The following is a 15080-nucleotide window of genomic DNA, read 5'->3' as shown; positions in this document are numbered from 1 at the left end:
GCTCTGGGTCGGGACGATCCGCAATCCTCACCGCCTCGTATGGATGCCTGGTCGCAGTCCGTCTCCTTCGTCGGCCTGAGGGAGTTGGCGGGAAAACCCGCGTCGTGTACACTCGAAGTCCGTCACGGCTGTGGAAGGGGGCAAAACTGTACCTTCATCTCCGGCGCATGGGGAAGGAGATTTGTCCCTATTCGGGCGCCATTATGTCGTAAATAAATTATTACGAGTACAGAATTTCTAGATATCAATATGATTATGCATGAAGCAAGAGGCTGAGTCCGTGGTATCAGGTTCAAAAGGGATTTATTCAAATAACTCGAGTTATAGGGAGAATAGTTCCATCACCACAAGGGATCAGGACCAGGGTTCTCAAAAAGGTATTCTCAAACTTTATTCACAGAGTACAGTATATATATGTTTGTAATAATATACGTAAGCAAGAGTGCTTCAGGCGGAGCAAGAGAGAATGAGATAAGAGCATGTGGGTGTGTAAGTAGGCGTGAAGGTGGGCGTCCACTCGATGATAATAGGTGAGTGTCATAGGTGGGTGGCCTTCGAGCTGGCGTCTGGACTGGGCAGGTTTCCAGTGTCGTCACCTGAGTAACCCCCCTAGATGGTGTGGGCATCCTACGCCGCAGACTCATGGAGAAACCCTTACTCCTCTTTTAGGTCAGTTCCAAAGGGGGCATAACATACTGGTTTTTACACACACTACCTATGTAGGTAATCTAAACCGTCTTCCCCCCCCCCTTCCCTTTAACAGCGAGAGGGCTAATTTCACCCTACCCGCTTTTTCTAGTCTGTGCACTATTCACATCTCACCACCACCACTGGTCCTGATGAAACGCCAAGGATCACTGTGACCACCCAAGGCGTGAAACATGTCGACCATCCTTTAAGTTATCCAGACACATAACGTCTCGACAGATAACTACCAACCTACTGGTTTTTTACTATACCAAGGATATCTCTTTATTAAATGATAATTTGTTTGGTATCCTTAGGTATTTTTAAACTCACATAGCACACACCTTTTGCACTGATCACTCTGGTACTTCCCTTCCACATACCCGCATGCATCCATCGGCAGTTCTCTAAAAGATCTCCGCCAAAGAGACCCTTCGGGGGACCCGTAGGGCATTGCACCGCCGGCCCGACGAGGAGCAAACGCCCGATGATGAAGCATGACATCCTTCGGGGTGTGTGAGGGCAACAAGAGACAATAACGTGTCTCCCCTGTCACCCAAAGTACCTAAACCCTGACCTAATCCTCTCCTTTCTCTCACCTCTACTTGTGGATGACGGTCGCTTCTTGACCTGATTCCCCTTGGAACAGTGCCTCTTTTGTGATTACATTCTCAAAAAGGTATTCTCAAACTTTATTCACAGAGTACAGTATATATATGTTTGTAATAATATACGTAAGCAAGAGTGCTTCAGGCGGAGCAAGAGAGAATGAGATAAGAGCATGTGGGTGTGTAAGTAGGCGTGAAGGTGGGCGTCCACTCGATGATAATAGGTGTCATAGGTGGGTGGATGCCTAGAGGGGGTTGCGTGATCAGCTGGAACTTTACTGGAACTTTGCCTTACTTGTGCTCAACTCGACCATGACGTGTAACTGACGTGTGAAAGGGTTGCTATGCAACCGGGGAGTCTGGAGTCTGAAAATGAGGCCTTCAGTGTCAGGGCGACCAGCACATCTTGTGTTATCGGGTATCTAAAGTCTGGAGCAGGGACTGATTCGTGACATAGGTTGCCCATCACCAAGGGCCAATGTGGCATTTATTTCTTCGTTTACTGCTGAAGTCTTGCACGGGGGCTATGGGCTTTTCACTGACGTGAGCTTTGTAATCACACAAAAAGAGACAGAAAGGCTAGGCTTTCTCCTTTGCAGATGGGTCATGTTTATCCCTCCTTCTCCAGGCAGGAACGTGGTTTCGGTAGGAGTAAGCAGATAACCGTGCTCAATACTGTCTCGGACAGGGCCCCTTTGGCTGAGGCCCAAGTGTGCAAGGCCAAGGATACGCAGCTACAGCTTTCAGAGCGTTCTGAGGCCTGAAGCCTCTTTTCGGCTCTGGCTGGGCCACAATAATGGAAATGCGGGAAAACATGATGCAAAATGTGTAGGCCTCAGAGCAGATTTGTCGTTTCTCTCATGGGAGACTGGATTATGGCAGGCCACGTTATAGCATAAGCATCATGATAGACAGGCCATGGAGGGGAAATACATAGGTGACATGTATGTGCACATGAGTGTGGGGGAACACACGGGGACACATAGGCCTCATGATATTTTATTTTCCTCAGACTAGTGGGTAGGTTAGAGCTTAGTTTCCACGGCCAATGATATTATACATTTATGTGTATTGTGAACATTTTGAATTGATTGCCTAGCCAAATGCATTTTGCCTTCTGTATTACACCTTAATTTTGAATAAATCTTCATGTTTTGTACTTTTAAATCTTGATTTTTGCGGATTTTCCTGATTGAATTTTCTTTTGTTTCTGGGTAAATTCTATAAGTGTAGGCCTCTCGTCTTGAATAGGCACACACAAGGCCTCAACCGATTAATCAGCCCTTTTGATGTAAAAAGCGCTGACCTTTGTTACGGGAAATGCACAAAATGACGCCACTTCACATAATTTTGTGCCATTAGCTGTAAAACAGCGAATGCACCATCTATGGTAAAATTTACTACAAATGCACAAGAAACACAGAACGTGTGTGGCAACAATGTTGCTCATGGCAATTTTGTTTATTTGCACTTTTTTTTAACAGGCAGTGCATCCTTCCTTCAAAAGTTGAGGCAGGGACACATTTTTGCGCTAAAATATAGAATTAAATGTCAGTTCAGAATTGGTATTTTATGGGACAGTGTCACATCAGTGAGCGTAATTCCATTCTATAGCAGAATGAAATGGAAGTATGCCAGTATGCTGCCAAGTGAACGAGGTCCCAGTCCAGTGTACATTTCTGTCAGTGTCCCAAACAGGTATCCTTTGCCATGGAAATATTACGGTGCCCCCATTAGGCACCCATGTCTATGCCAGTACTGCAGTGTCTTACATAAATAAACATTTCCACGCCACTGGCACAATGCCCATGGTAGGGAAATTGCTAAACCATGATGTAAGAAATTGGGATTATTATTTTATTAGTTGAATGGGGAGTAAGTATGACCCTCAAGTAATAATAACAAACCTGGTCAGGGTGAACCAATAATGTCACTAAATTAACCTGAACTCTACCCCTGATAAAGTTGGCACCGAGCAGGTGGCCTTAACTTAGCGGCAATGTGTAAAGTATTTATGCAGTACTAAATCAGTAATAAAGCTGAAATACAAAACCATTTAAAAAAAGCAAATTAGAAAAACAGGGTAAAATGTAATAAACAAAATGTCACAAAAATGACAAATATCCAATAAAGGGAAACACAGATAGGAATTTTTAATGGCTTTGCCTTGCGTCCTGTAAAATAGTTTCAGATATCCAAGCATTGGAGATTGCAGATAGGTTCTTTACTCCAGAGGCAGTTACATTTCTGATTTCTGGAAGAACAAAGGCTGCTTCCATACAAGTTACTTTCCACGCTTTCTTAGACGATTAAAATATTGTCTATAGTCAATTGTTAAAACTCTACGAAGTTGCTACTGTAGAATTCAGATCATCACTTTCAGGTCAATTACTCATTTCTTTTGTACGCCCTTACGCCCCAGTCTCTTGTCCCAATTTAGGCAGATGCATCTTATCCAAAGCATGCATTGACACCTCTGTATTTGGTGCTCATTCTGTCAGAGGATCAATAGCTTCTAAATCATTTAATGTTGGTGCATGTCTATAAGATATCATCAGATTCTATGTTTAAGAAATTCTAATATAATCCAGTAAATAATTTTTTTTTTTAAATTGTGGATAAGCTGCAAACTTGCACAATCTGAAGTCAAAACAAACATTTCATAGCATATGTGAATAAGAATTTTCAGTTTTATTAAAAAACAAGAAGTAGAAGATTATCTCACCCATTTTGTTGTATGGTTCCTACTATTTCAGTAAAACTGCGCGTTTGGGCAACATAAGCAGCAAAACTATGTGGGACTGAGTCCACGCATACCATCAGAATATGTTAACCTAATTCCTGGGTAGCTCACAGTGCACCATCTAGACCTCTAAATCTTACCAGGTATCGGATGACCGCTGAACATAACAACCCTGATTCCTCAAGGAAATCGTGGAAACAGATCTACCCTTTCATTGTTAACTCAGGCATGCCCAAAGGGAAACACAAGAAGTACACAAATTGGCATTTCTAATATTAATTGAAGCAATTGGACTTGTGTAAAATACGAGCACTTCAGTGATTAATAGAATGAAGCAAACCAATGATACCAGTGTTACAAGAATGGTGAACAGAATGAACAATTCAACCATTGTGCATTTACATTGATTATACATATAATTGCACTCCTACCTAGCGCTGCCTATCCTATTAGGCATAGAGTGTGCGGGTCCGCCAGAATACTTTAGAGTGATCTAACTCCCCATTTACCTGTGGATGTGTGTCATCTGGTAGCATGTCTTGGTGTACAGAGTTCCGGCATGGGACAACCTCGACAACCCATGGAAATGTTCTTCTGTCTAAACAAAGGCTTGGTGTAGTTTATATAATGAACTGGACCCACTTGTTGTGAGCCTAAGCTCTGGTCCGGCTGTCATGGCTAAGTCTACCGACCCTGAGCTGTCACCAAACAGACAACAATCAACAGCATTTTGTGCAGTGTACCTAGTCCTTGTGCAAAATGTTCCAAGGCCTGATAATGTGCCTACGGAGGAGTGGAAGTGTAAGCAAACCATTTTCGGAGAACATTATCCCATACAGGGATGCAAGCAAATATGTGTTAAAAGTCATCGTTTAATAAAATGTCAGCCTTAAACGGGAACATGTAAAAAGCTGGTGTTTGTGACCAGGGCCTATGTACCCGCACAATAGTTTATGATAGCATATAACATGTTGTTTTGTTATTATGGATTTTGCTTCATTGTTTACCTTCTATATTGTGTGATTTAAGTACTAATTTCTTAGCACTATGTTTTGCTTTAGTGTCAGACCAAACGCAAGAATAACTTACAAGTTACAGCTTCCAGATCACTTTGAAAGCTCACAGCAAAAAGAGGCGGATTTTTTTGGGTTATCATGATTTCCGTGGTCAGTTAAGTGATGGTTGGTCATTATACTTTGGACTCATGAGTCTTGTAGTTTTTCTGTATTCATCGGTATTGGAGTTTTTGCATGACTTCATTGTGGTATGTTTTATGTTTCATTACAGGCTGCTGAGAATAAAACATACAGAGGAGACTGCATAATCTTCGCCTCCATGTCCTTAAAAGAACTGAAAATACTTGTATACGTATGTCATGCACTTTTCGATTCCTAGCAACAGTGCTGAAGAGCCAGGCAATCTTTTCTACCTATGGAGCCTTTTTTACTTCCATGACTTGTATGTTAGTTTGTCCTACTTACCACTCATGTTTTCCCTTATCAAGCTAAAAGTGTATATGGAAATCCTTATTTATATTTTTGCAAGGCTTAAGAACTGGCTGGGCTATCTCTCAAACTTTGTATCATATTTTCATAATGTATATCCTTAAGAAGAGCCTTTTGCATAACAAACCTTTCTGCCCTCTGGACTTAGATGTGTGCCCCATATTCTTTTTTCCTCCCTCCTTCTGGGAGCTCTCAATATATCTTTCTTATGAAGCCTCTTAATAGACACTCAAGCAAAAAGGATCAGCTTCTTATGGCCAATCATATTAATATCCTTTCGACTAATCAGATTACAGGAGTTCATGGAATTGCTTCTGAAGCTGTCAAATCCCACAAAAGCTTCTGGAATTTTGTTTTCTTTCTCAGCTAATCATGTTTCAGTTTCTCATTTCAATTTCTGTTTTCAAACCAGTTTAAGACTTTAATTGTCAACCTAGTGCATTTTAACTTCTACTTACAGATTGCAAACAAATCACAAACAATCTTCCTTTCTGCCAAGTTAGATATAAACCTGTTCAGTACTTTTTGTGTGCACTTGTGTGACACCATATATGGTACGTGCCCACTTGATCAATGTATAAAATTCTAAGATTGACAATTAATTCTTTTGTAAAGATTTGACCTATAGTAATTAGGTGTCAAGAAATGTTTTTTGTATAGACCAACTAATTCATACATGGCCAACAGGATCATTATCACTAACTCCATAACACACATAATCATGCATAAACACATTTGTAATAATATACATTAATGAAGGGCCGGTTGGGGACAGGGATGGAGGATGGCACAACCTCCATTGCCACCCCCAACATAATGTTTATTAGGCTGGATACAGAGGTGGCATTCACCATTTCCAATCCTTGTCAGTACCGCAATAAGTCCACTTTCTTTCTTCTATGCACAAAGGCTACACGTATAGGCAATGGAGAACACAGGGTTGGGCATTAACTTCCTCGACTTTCTAATGTATCACTGTCCCCAATTGCAGGAGCAAATCCCTTGGGTGGATTGAGTCTAGCAGAGACCCTGAGCTTTCAGCAGGCACTTTAGAAAGCTAAGCCTGAGGAAGATGAGCAAGCCAGAGAGTTTGATAGGGAGCAGCTAAAACTATCTCATGGGGAACAAGAGGAGAGGGGGAGGGAGAGGCAGGAGGAATGAGCCAGTGAGGAGAAATTGTGAGAGGTAGAGAAGAAACAGAGAGAGTGGGAGGAGAAACAAAAGGAAAGGGAAGGGATAGTCCTTGAGAGAGAGAAACTTAGGATGGCAGCAATGACAACTCAATCTGGGATAAGTATTGGCCAGGTTGTAGCCAAGGTTCCAAAAGATCTTATGCATGGGTATGTGGAAGGTCAGGATATTTTGGAATGGTGGGTGAGTTCTGAGGTCTCTTGTAAGGTGCAGGCGCTAAGTGAGGTGTCTAAAGCAGCTGAGGCTCAAGCCATTGGAAGGTCAACCGTCATTGAGAGGATGCCTGTGTCAGAGCAGATGGTCTATGAGCGAATGAAGGAAGCACCCATTAGGTGTTTGAGGCTGCAGGCAGCTCAATACCTGCAGAAATTCTGTGACTACAAGAGAATGGATAGTGTTCCATTTGAGACCTGGATGCATGGTTTATTGTGTGATTGGACTGAATGGGCAAGTGAGTGGGCAAGAGGGATGGAGGCCAAGGATTTTCTGTCCCTTAACCAGTTGATGTGATAAAGCGTCTCAGTGCTTGATCAGGGACTGCTGGGCCTGGACACGGTTGACCAGTGATGCATGGACTGCCAGGGAGCAGCCTGACATACCGGCACCCTGGTGAGTGAGAAACTGGACTCCCTTTTGCGGGTTGGGCCTGAGACCACGGTCGCTTGTGACCTGTTGCCACTGTCAGGCGGACAGCCGGGGAGCTAGCCTCTGTTCTCCTGTACTCTGGGGGTGTGGTGATGCCACACATGCCCTGCCATAACTTTGGTTGCTGCCACATAGATCTTGGCTTATGATTGGTGCATGTTTCCTGTGGCATGTGATGCTGCAGATGCAGGCCATTCACAGTGGAGAACTAACCTAGCTGACTGTCCCATCACATGCTTTTTGCTGCATCTGCAGTGCTGATCCTCATCCTAATATCCTTTTTGGTGGCCTGTGGGACACTTCCTGTTCATTATGCACCACCCGCCAGGATGTGGATGGTGGACTGTGGTATGGCCAAGTCGCGTGCTGACCCGAATGTGCTTCGGGGAAAGTTGACATGGGCAAGATGGTTTACAAACAGACCAAGCTCAAGTTTTCTAAAAAGCGAGGACCCTCCTAACCGACTGGCTTTGTGGAGTCTGCCCCAGACCTCGCCCCTAGTGACATCCCTGGGATGGTGTGTGACATGAAGAGCAGCCATCAGTCTATTGAAAGCAAGATCGAAACCCTGACAAACAGGATGAATCGAGACCAGAATATTGCCAATATGGAGCTGTTTGCGGAGCAATCTCTAGAATCACTGTTTGGTTGTGACTCCTCCTCAGTTTTCATTGTGGAGCATGCGCAGGGCAGAGTCCCAAACCCATCATAGCAAAATTTCTCAACTACAGAGACAGGAATCAGGTTCTTCAATATGCAAGTCCCCTGACTTCACTCCCATGGACCAGGCAATGAGGAGGTAATTTCAATAAGTCAAAAAGCTACTACACGCGTACTCCATGCTGTTTTCGGCATGTCTGCGAGTGAAACATTATGGCAAAGCACATATCTTTACTCAACCTGACAGAGCCCTGGAATTCATTAAAGGGACGGTCTGTGGTCCACGGCACCCCCATGCTTGAATCGCACCGTCATCAATGCCTGCTGCTGTAGAGGGTTTTCTTCTTTCATTTAGGTTTGAGTATTTGCTGGCATTCGGGATTAGTGTGGGGAACACAGGGTTTATCTGTTTTTCCGTTGTTTTGGTCTTCTATTCAATCATTGCAGTGACAACGGCGGAATGTCTAGTGGTCCACCTATGATTGCTTGCCTATCGGGCACAGTTACACTTATTTTTATTACATTGCTGTTCCACTCATATCGCTCTCATGGTTCAGTGACTTAGTTGGAGTATTCGAGGATTGAACAACCTGCGCAAGGCCCAACAGGTATTGCTCTATCTTGACAGGTACAGCATCGACAAATCTGCTTCAGTAGACCCATCTTCTTCATCAGTCAGTCCCACATTTGCGTCCTCGTGGAGCCCTTATCGGCACTTCTAGTATTCATCTTACTCCCGAGGGGTGATCATACTTATCAGGAAGACCCTGGGGTTGACCTTCAAAGAATATATTGCCAACACTAGTGGCTGTTTGGTGGGGGTGGGCCTTCTTGATGTCCGGTTGTTTCTGCTGATTAATGTTTACTGTCCAAATATTAATACACCTGAATTTTTGGACAAAGTTGTTGGGACGTAAAAGTCCTCTGCATGGCAAAAGAAGTGTACCCCTGCCCTGAGTGCCCAAGTGGTCTGTTGTTTGGATCCCCAATGTTGATTTTAGATCATTTGAGTGCGCCATGACATAGCCTGTCTCACGGATTGCAGTCTTGTTGGATTGGGAGGGGCACCCAAATCGCTACCCTCCTAGTGCTGGATGGCTGCCGCCTTCACCAAGAGTTAAGCAGCTCAAGCGTGGTGGTGGAAGTATACTGTGAGGTGATCAGTAGGAGTGGAAAGGTCTTTTTTACCCTGTGTCACTAAAGTGAGGCCTACACAACTTTTTTAATGTTCCGCTACTGTGTGGTTAACTCAGTTGGATGTAGAGTGCTGCGCAGAACAGATGTAGTGACTCTGCGTTGGAGGTATATGTAACTGAGAAGGGCATAGTACAGGGATAGAGCTGTGCTGTGCTGTACAAGCATGGTTAGTACCTGTAACTGAGTGAATGACAGATGTAGTGCTGTGCGGTGTGCGCACAATGAAAGCATGTGCAGGGTATATGCGTGCTTGAGAAGTATATATGAAGGGTGAAGAGTTGTGCTGAAGGTGCTGCGGAACCATAGACACTTTTAACTATTTCCTAAGGAGTCACAGGGGACTCTTGAATGAGGCCTACTAGTGAGCATTCTCTGGATGCAGCCACAAGTGAATGGGGAATAACCCTGATCACATTGCAAGGATGAAGATGGGACAAGGGCTTACCAGATAAACACTAGAGCCTCGACCTTAAGGGGCCCGTGTAGTTGCAAACAAGTGTAGTTATTTCTTTAAATGCATAGATTTAGAAATAAAATACGTATTTTAATACTTAAAAGCAAGTATTTGACTGGACTTTGATTTATTGACATTGTTGAGTGCACTTTGAGTAATGAGTCGTGTTCACTTAAATGTACCAATACATACCCCCCCCACCTCCCACCCCCCCAGAGGGAGCCTTTGACTGCTCTTCCACAGCTACCACTGAGAGTCAAGTGCAGAAGGGGTACTTGGCCCAGTTGAGCAGGTTCCATCCATAGTAAGTCGGGCCCTGGGACATCAGAAGTAAAAGGCCTCAACCACCACTGTTTGCCCCAGTAGTCCCTGCATGCCCCGTGGCCCTCTGAAAAGGCTTCTGACAAAAGATATGATTAGGTGTGCAAAGCTTAAACACTGGCCCATTGTTTAGGGTGGTGATTTTAATGTGGTACTGTGTGTTTTTCTGGATAGGATGTCTGAAGTCAGTAGACACCCCGAAAACGAGGGAATGGTTCTGCAACATATGATGCAGCTATATAACTTGGTCAATGCGTGGAGGGCTCTTCATTACTCAGAGAGGGAATATACATATTATTCCTCCGTATGTGACATGTCCTCCAGTATAGATTTATGGCTGTCATCCCAGGCCCTTCTAGCTAAGATTTGCACTGTCAGTATTCTTTCCAGAACGCTATTGGATCATGTTAGTCCCGTCCTGGAGGAGCCCCCGCCGCCTCTGTGTTTTATAAGTTGGAGGCCGAAAGGGGCCAAGTAGCGGGACCTAGTGTTCTGCTTTGAAGTTAAAACTGCCATCCTGGAATACTTCCCTCTGATGATCAGTATGTACCTGCTGTTGAGACCTTGTGGAAGGACTTTATTTTCTATATCTGCAGGGTTTGTATTTCTAAGGAGGAAGGCATCCTTAAATCCCTTAGTGGTTTGCTGGACCGCCTTGAGCAGGAACTTAAAACGCTGGACACTGAATATGCTCAAACTAATCAAAAACTACTCTTGTAAGTTCCAGGAATTGCTGATGGAGTTCCCGGAGGCAGCAAATTGAGAAACACTCTATCGTGGAAAACACGCTCGAACCCGTCGGTTTGGCAAGGGGGACAGAGACCCAACACTATGTGCCTCTTGCAGGCTGTTTTTCCCGATTAAACACAGATAACAAAAATCCTCGCTCAGGACCTACAACCCCTTATACAGTTCTTGGTATTACTGGAGCAAGCCAGCTTCATCCCTCAAGAAATCCACAGCTGTCAAATATGTACTCTGATAACTATCTGGGACTGGGGCCCAGTTAGTGAAATTGGTTGCCCTACTGTACACTGCCCCTATGGCCAGAGTCACAAGTAACAGGCAATACTCGGAACTGATATCTGTTGGGAGGGGCATGAGGTAAGGATGTCCCCAATCTGCATTGATCTTTGCACTGGTGGTGCCTCCTACGGGACTTTCACTCACATCAGGGTCTATGGGTTGCCTACCGATCACTCAAAAGAGGTCGTATGTAAACCTCTCACCAATCATTAGGAAAGTGAAAATGCGGCTGGTTATCCGGGCTCCAGATCAAATGGAACAAGTCCGAAGTGTTCCCATTAACAAATGCCACTACGGCATCCCAATATATTACCCATTGAAATGGAATGCCGGCTAGTTAAATTCTAGATGTTTATGTAACCAGGAATATCCCCAGGTTGATATGAGGCAATTTTGAGGTTTCATTAGAACATTTCAAAACGTGTGGAACAGTGGTTGCATTTGCCCATTTCAATGTGTGGACGTATCTCCCTGATCCAAATCGTAATTATACGAAAGCTTTTATGTTTCTTTGCAAATTTTCCGGTTTGACGTCCGATGGATTTCCGCCCACTGTGATAATTGCTTACGTGTCTGATCTGGGGAGAGGGCAGCCACATACACAATGGTCCATACGTACTCGCCCTTTGAAAGATGGGAGCCTTTTGGTCCCTGTCCCCTTCATTTACCATATGGTGTCACATGCCAACTACGCAGAATATTGGTTACAGCAGTGACCACCACTTATGCACACACAGAATGCTCCTTAGTGCCCCCTGCTTCCTTGCTAGCTACTATTTGTTGCAGGCCTCCATCTCTTAGATACAACATCAGTGGGGTAGGCATGACATGCATAGCTTAGTGGGATAAAGCACACTACTTCCACTTTGAACTCCCTTACTCTCTGTAGCTACTCACCATCTGTAATTTATTGAAGCCCAAGACATTCACCTCCATTTTGTGAGCTGCAGATTCATTGTGCCCAACATTGCAGTGAACCAAGGACTAGGAGGTGGTAAGGAGACAGACTTTGTGCTGTCTATTTCCTGAACATTTTAAAGTGATTTTCCTCTACCTGTGAGTGCCTCATTTTCAACAGTTTTGTTTGTGGACTTGATAGTTTAAAGAAGTTTTGCCTGCCTCAATTTACCTGTTGCATTGTGGGCTTTGTAGTTCAAAATCTACTGTTTAACCTGCCCGTGACTGTCTCAATTTCACTTGTTTTGTTTGTGGGATTTCTAGCTGAAAGTTTGCTGTTTTGACCTGCCGTGACTGCTTGATTTTGCCTCCTAGTTTCTCCCCTGATCTGTACTCAGACCTGCGTGTAAGCAATCCACCCCAGCTCCCTTTTGTCTTAGCAAGTAAGTGAAACAAGACTAACCCCTTCTCCAAGAAACAGGCATATTATACCAAAGCATTGTGTGCTCTGAGACTGGAATAATCTGTTCTTAGTGTTTAAACTGTGTTTGAAAGGTGATTGTAGCACTCGTTTTTTGGTCTGGAGAGTGAGTTGTTTAAGATTTGGAAAAGCAGCATTGGTAGAGGCCTAGTTTAAGCCCTTACCCGCAGAACTCCAGAGTGTGGATTGAGCATGTCTGTCTCCAAGGAGCTTCTGAATTGAGGAGCAGCTCCCAGCCCCCTGCCCAGCAGCCTGTGCCTCAGGTCACACGTTATATAAGTTGGTATTGGACTTTACATCTGTGCACTGATTGGTGGCTGTATCTGGTGTTTCTATTGGACTTAGGCTTAGTGTTCTGATTGGATGATAAGTCTAGGGTTCTGACTGGATGATAAATCTAGGGTTCTGATTGGTCCCTGGGTCAGTGATTCCATTGAATGTAGGACCTAGGGTTAGTGTTCTGATTGGTGGATAGGTTTAGGGTTTTTTGTTTGGTTTCTAGTCCTAGGGGTTCTATTGGACCTAGGTGTTAGGGTGTGGTTTCTGATTGGCTGTTAGGACTAATGGTGTGTTTAGCTATAAGGGCTTGGTTTCCTATTGGTCCTAGGGCTTAGGGCCAGTGTTCTGATTGGTTAGGGCTATGGTTCCCATTGGCTGAAGGGGTCACCTGATCTCTAGGGCTATTTAAGCCTAGGGCTCAGGGCGTCTCAGCTCGCGCGTCGAAGCTAAGGGCAAAGAGGACAAGGGCAGCTGCCTGTTTGAGTCTGTTCGAGACTGGTCAGGCCTAGGGCCAGAAATGCTGCCCATTTTCCCATTCACCAGCTTCCACCCAACCCCATCCACATCCGTAACCATATTAACACACTCACAGCGAATGTACTCTACTCATTCACAACAAACAAACCCTACACACATAACAATGTCTCAGTCCCCACTACAAAGCCCCACAAACCACACCTTTACACCCTTCTACCCCAACTACCACACATTTGCATCTTCACTTATACTCAAAACACAACTTTATCCTATGCCACTAACCAATCCACTCATCACAAACATAACCCAAATCCAAAGCGTACATAACTATAGCCCATCCAGACACACACTGTCTGCTCTAATTGCTCCTAACAGACGCCTTTCCGTCACCAATAAACCTATACTCAGCCTTCCATCTTTACATCCACCAACACCCTCCTCTTCTTTTTGTCACAATAACACAACAACACAACACTTACACTCCAATGCACCACACATATTATCTCTTTTAACAATCCAGTCTAAAACAAACATTCCTAACTCTTATCCATCCCCTCTCACACAACACATTTGCATCTTCACTTATACTCAAAACACAACTTTATCCTATGCCACTAACCAATCCACTCATCACAAACATAACCCAAATCCAAAGCGTACATAACTATATCCCATCCAGACACACACTGCCTGCTCTAATTGCTCCTAACAGACGCCTTTCCGTCACCAATAAACCTATACTCAGCCTTCCATCTTTACATCCACCAACACCCTCCTCTTCTTTTTGTCACAATAACACAACAACACAACACTTACACTCCAATGCACCACACATATTATCTCTTTTAACAATCCAGTCTAAAACAAACATTCCTAACTCTTATCCATCCCCTCTCACACACCACATACACTCTTTTCCAAAACACATCACCACCCCATTTACCTTGCAGCTTCCGCTCACCAATACTTTACACACAAAGTCCTCTCAGAAAACAAATATCAATCAATCAGGAGTTTGTAAAGAGCATCTACTCACCCGTAAGGGTCTCAAGGTGCGGGGGCTGCTGATCTGTCTGGACGTGGAGGTTCAGTCGAAGATCCAGGTCTTGAGATCCTTCCTGAATTGGATCAGCGACGGGAACTGCCTGAGGTGGAGGGGCAGGGTGTTCCAGGTCTTGGCGATGAGATAGGAGAAGGATCTTCCTCCGGTTCTGGTTTTGTGAATCCATGGGACGGTGGCCAGGGCAAGTTGGGCGGAGCAGAGTTGTCTGGCGGGTACGTGGAATGAGAGGCAGTGGTTCAGATTTGCCGGTCCTGCGTCATGGACAGCTTTGAAGGTGTGTGTGTGGAGCTTGAAGGTGATTCTCTTGTTAACCGGGAGCCACTGGAGTTATTGGAGGTGTTGAGTTATGTGGCTGCGGCGAGGGCTGTCCAGGACCAGTCTGACTGCAGCATTTTGAACTTTCTGTAGTTTACTGAGCTGTTTCTGGTTGACGCCGGCATAGAGTGCATTGCCGTAGTTGAGTCTGCTGGTGATAAGTGTGTGGGTGACTGTCTTTTTGGATTCTGTGGGGATCCATCTGAATGTCTTACAAAGCAGGAGGAGCGTGTGGAAGCAGAATGAGGATATTGCGTTGATCTGGCAGTTCATTGTGCACGAGGAGTCCAGTATGATACAGAGGTTGCGTGCGTGGTCCATGGGGCAGGGGGGTTTGCAGTGCGGCGGGCCACCAGGAGTCGTCCCAGGCTAAGGAGGCAGGTCCCAGGATGAGTACTTCGGTCTTGTCCAATCATCACCTCCTTACACTACTCCTCAAAAACAAAACATTCACACACATACCAGCACAAAGAAATCTCTCACACACAACACCTCATAATAGTTTCCATCACAAACCAGAAACATATACCC

This window comes from Triturus cristatus, chromosome 1_2 (assembly GCF_964204655.1).
Source record: "Triturus cristatus chromosome 1_2, aTriCri1.1, whole genome shotgun sequence".
Classification (NCBI taxonomy): domain Eukaryota; kingdom Metazoa; phylum Chordata; class Amphibia; order Caudata; family Salamandridae; genus Triturus; species Triturus cristatus.
This window is presented reverse-complemented; position numbering follows the sequence as displayed.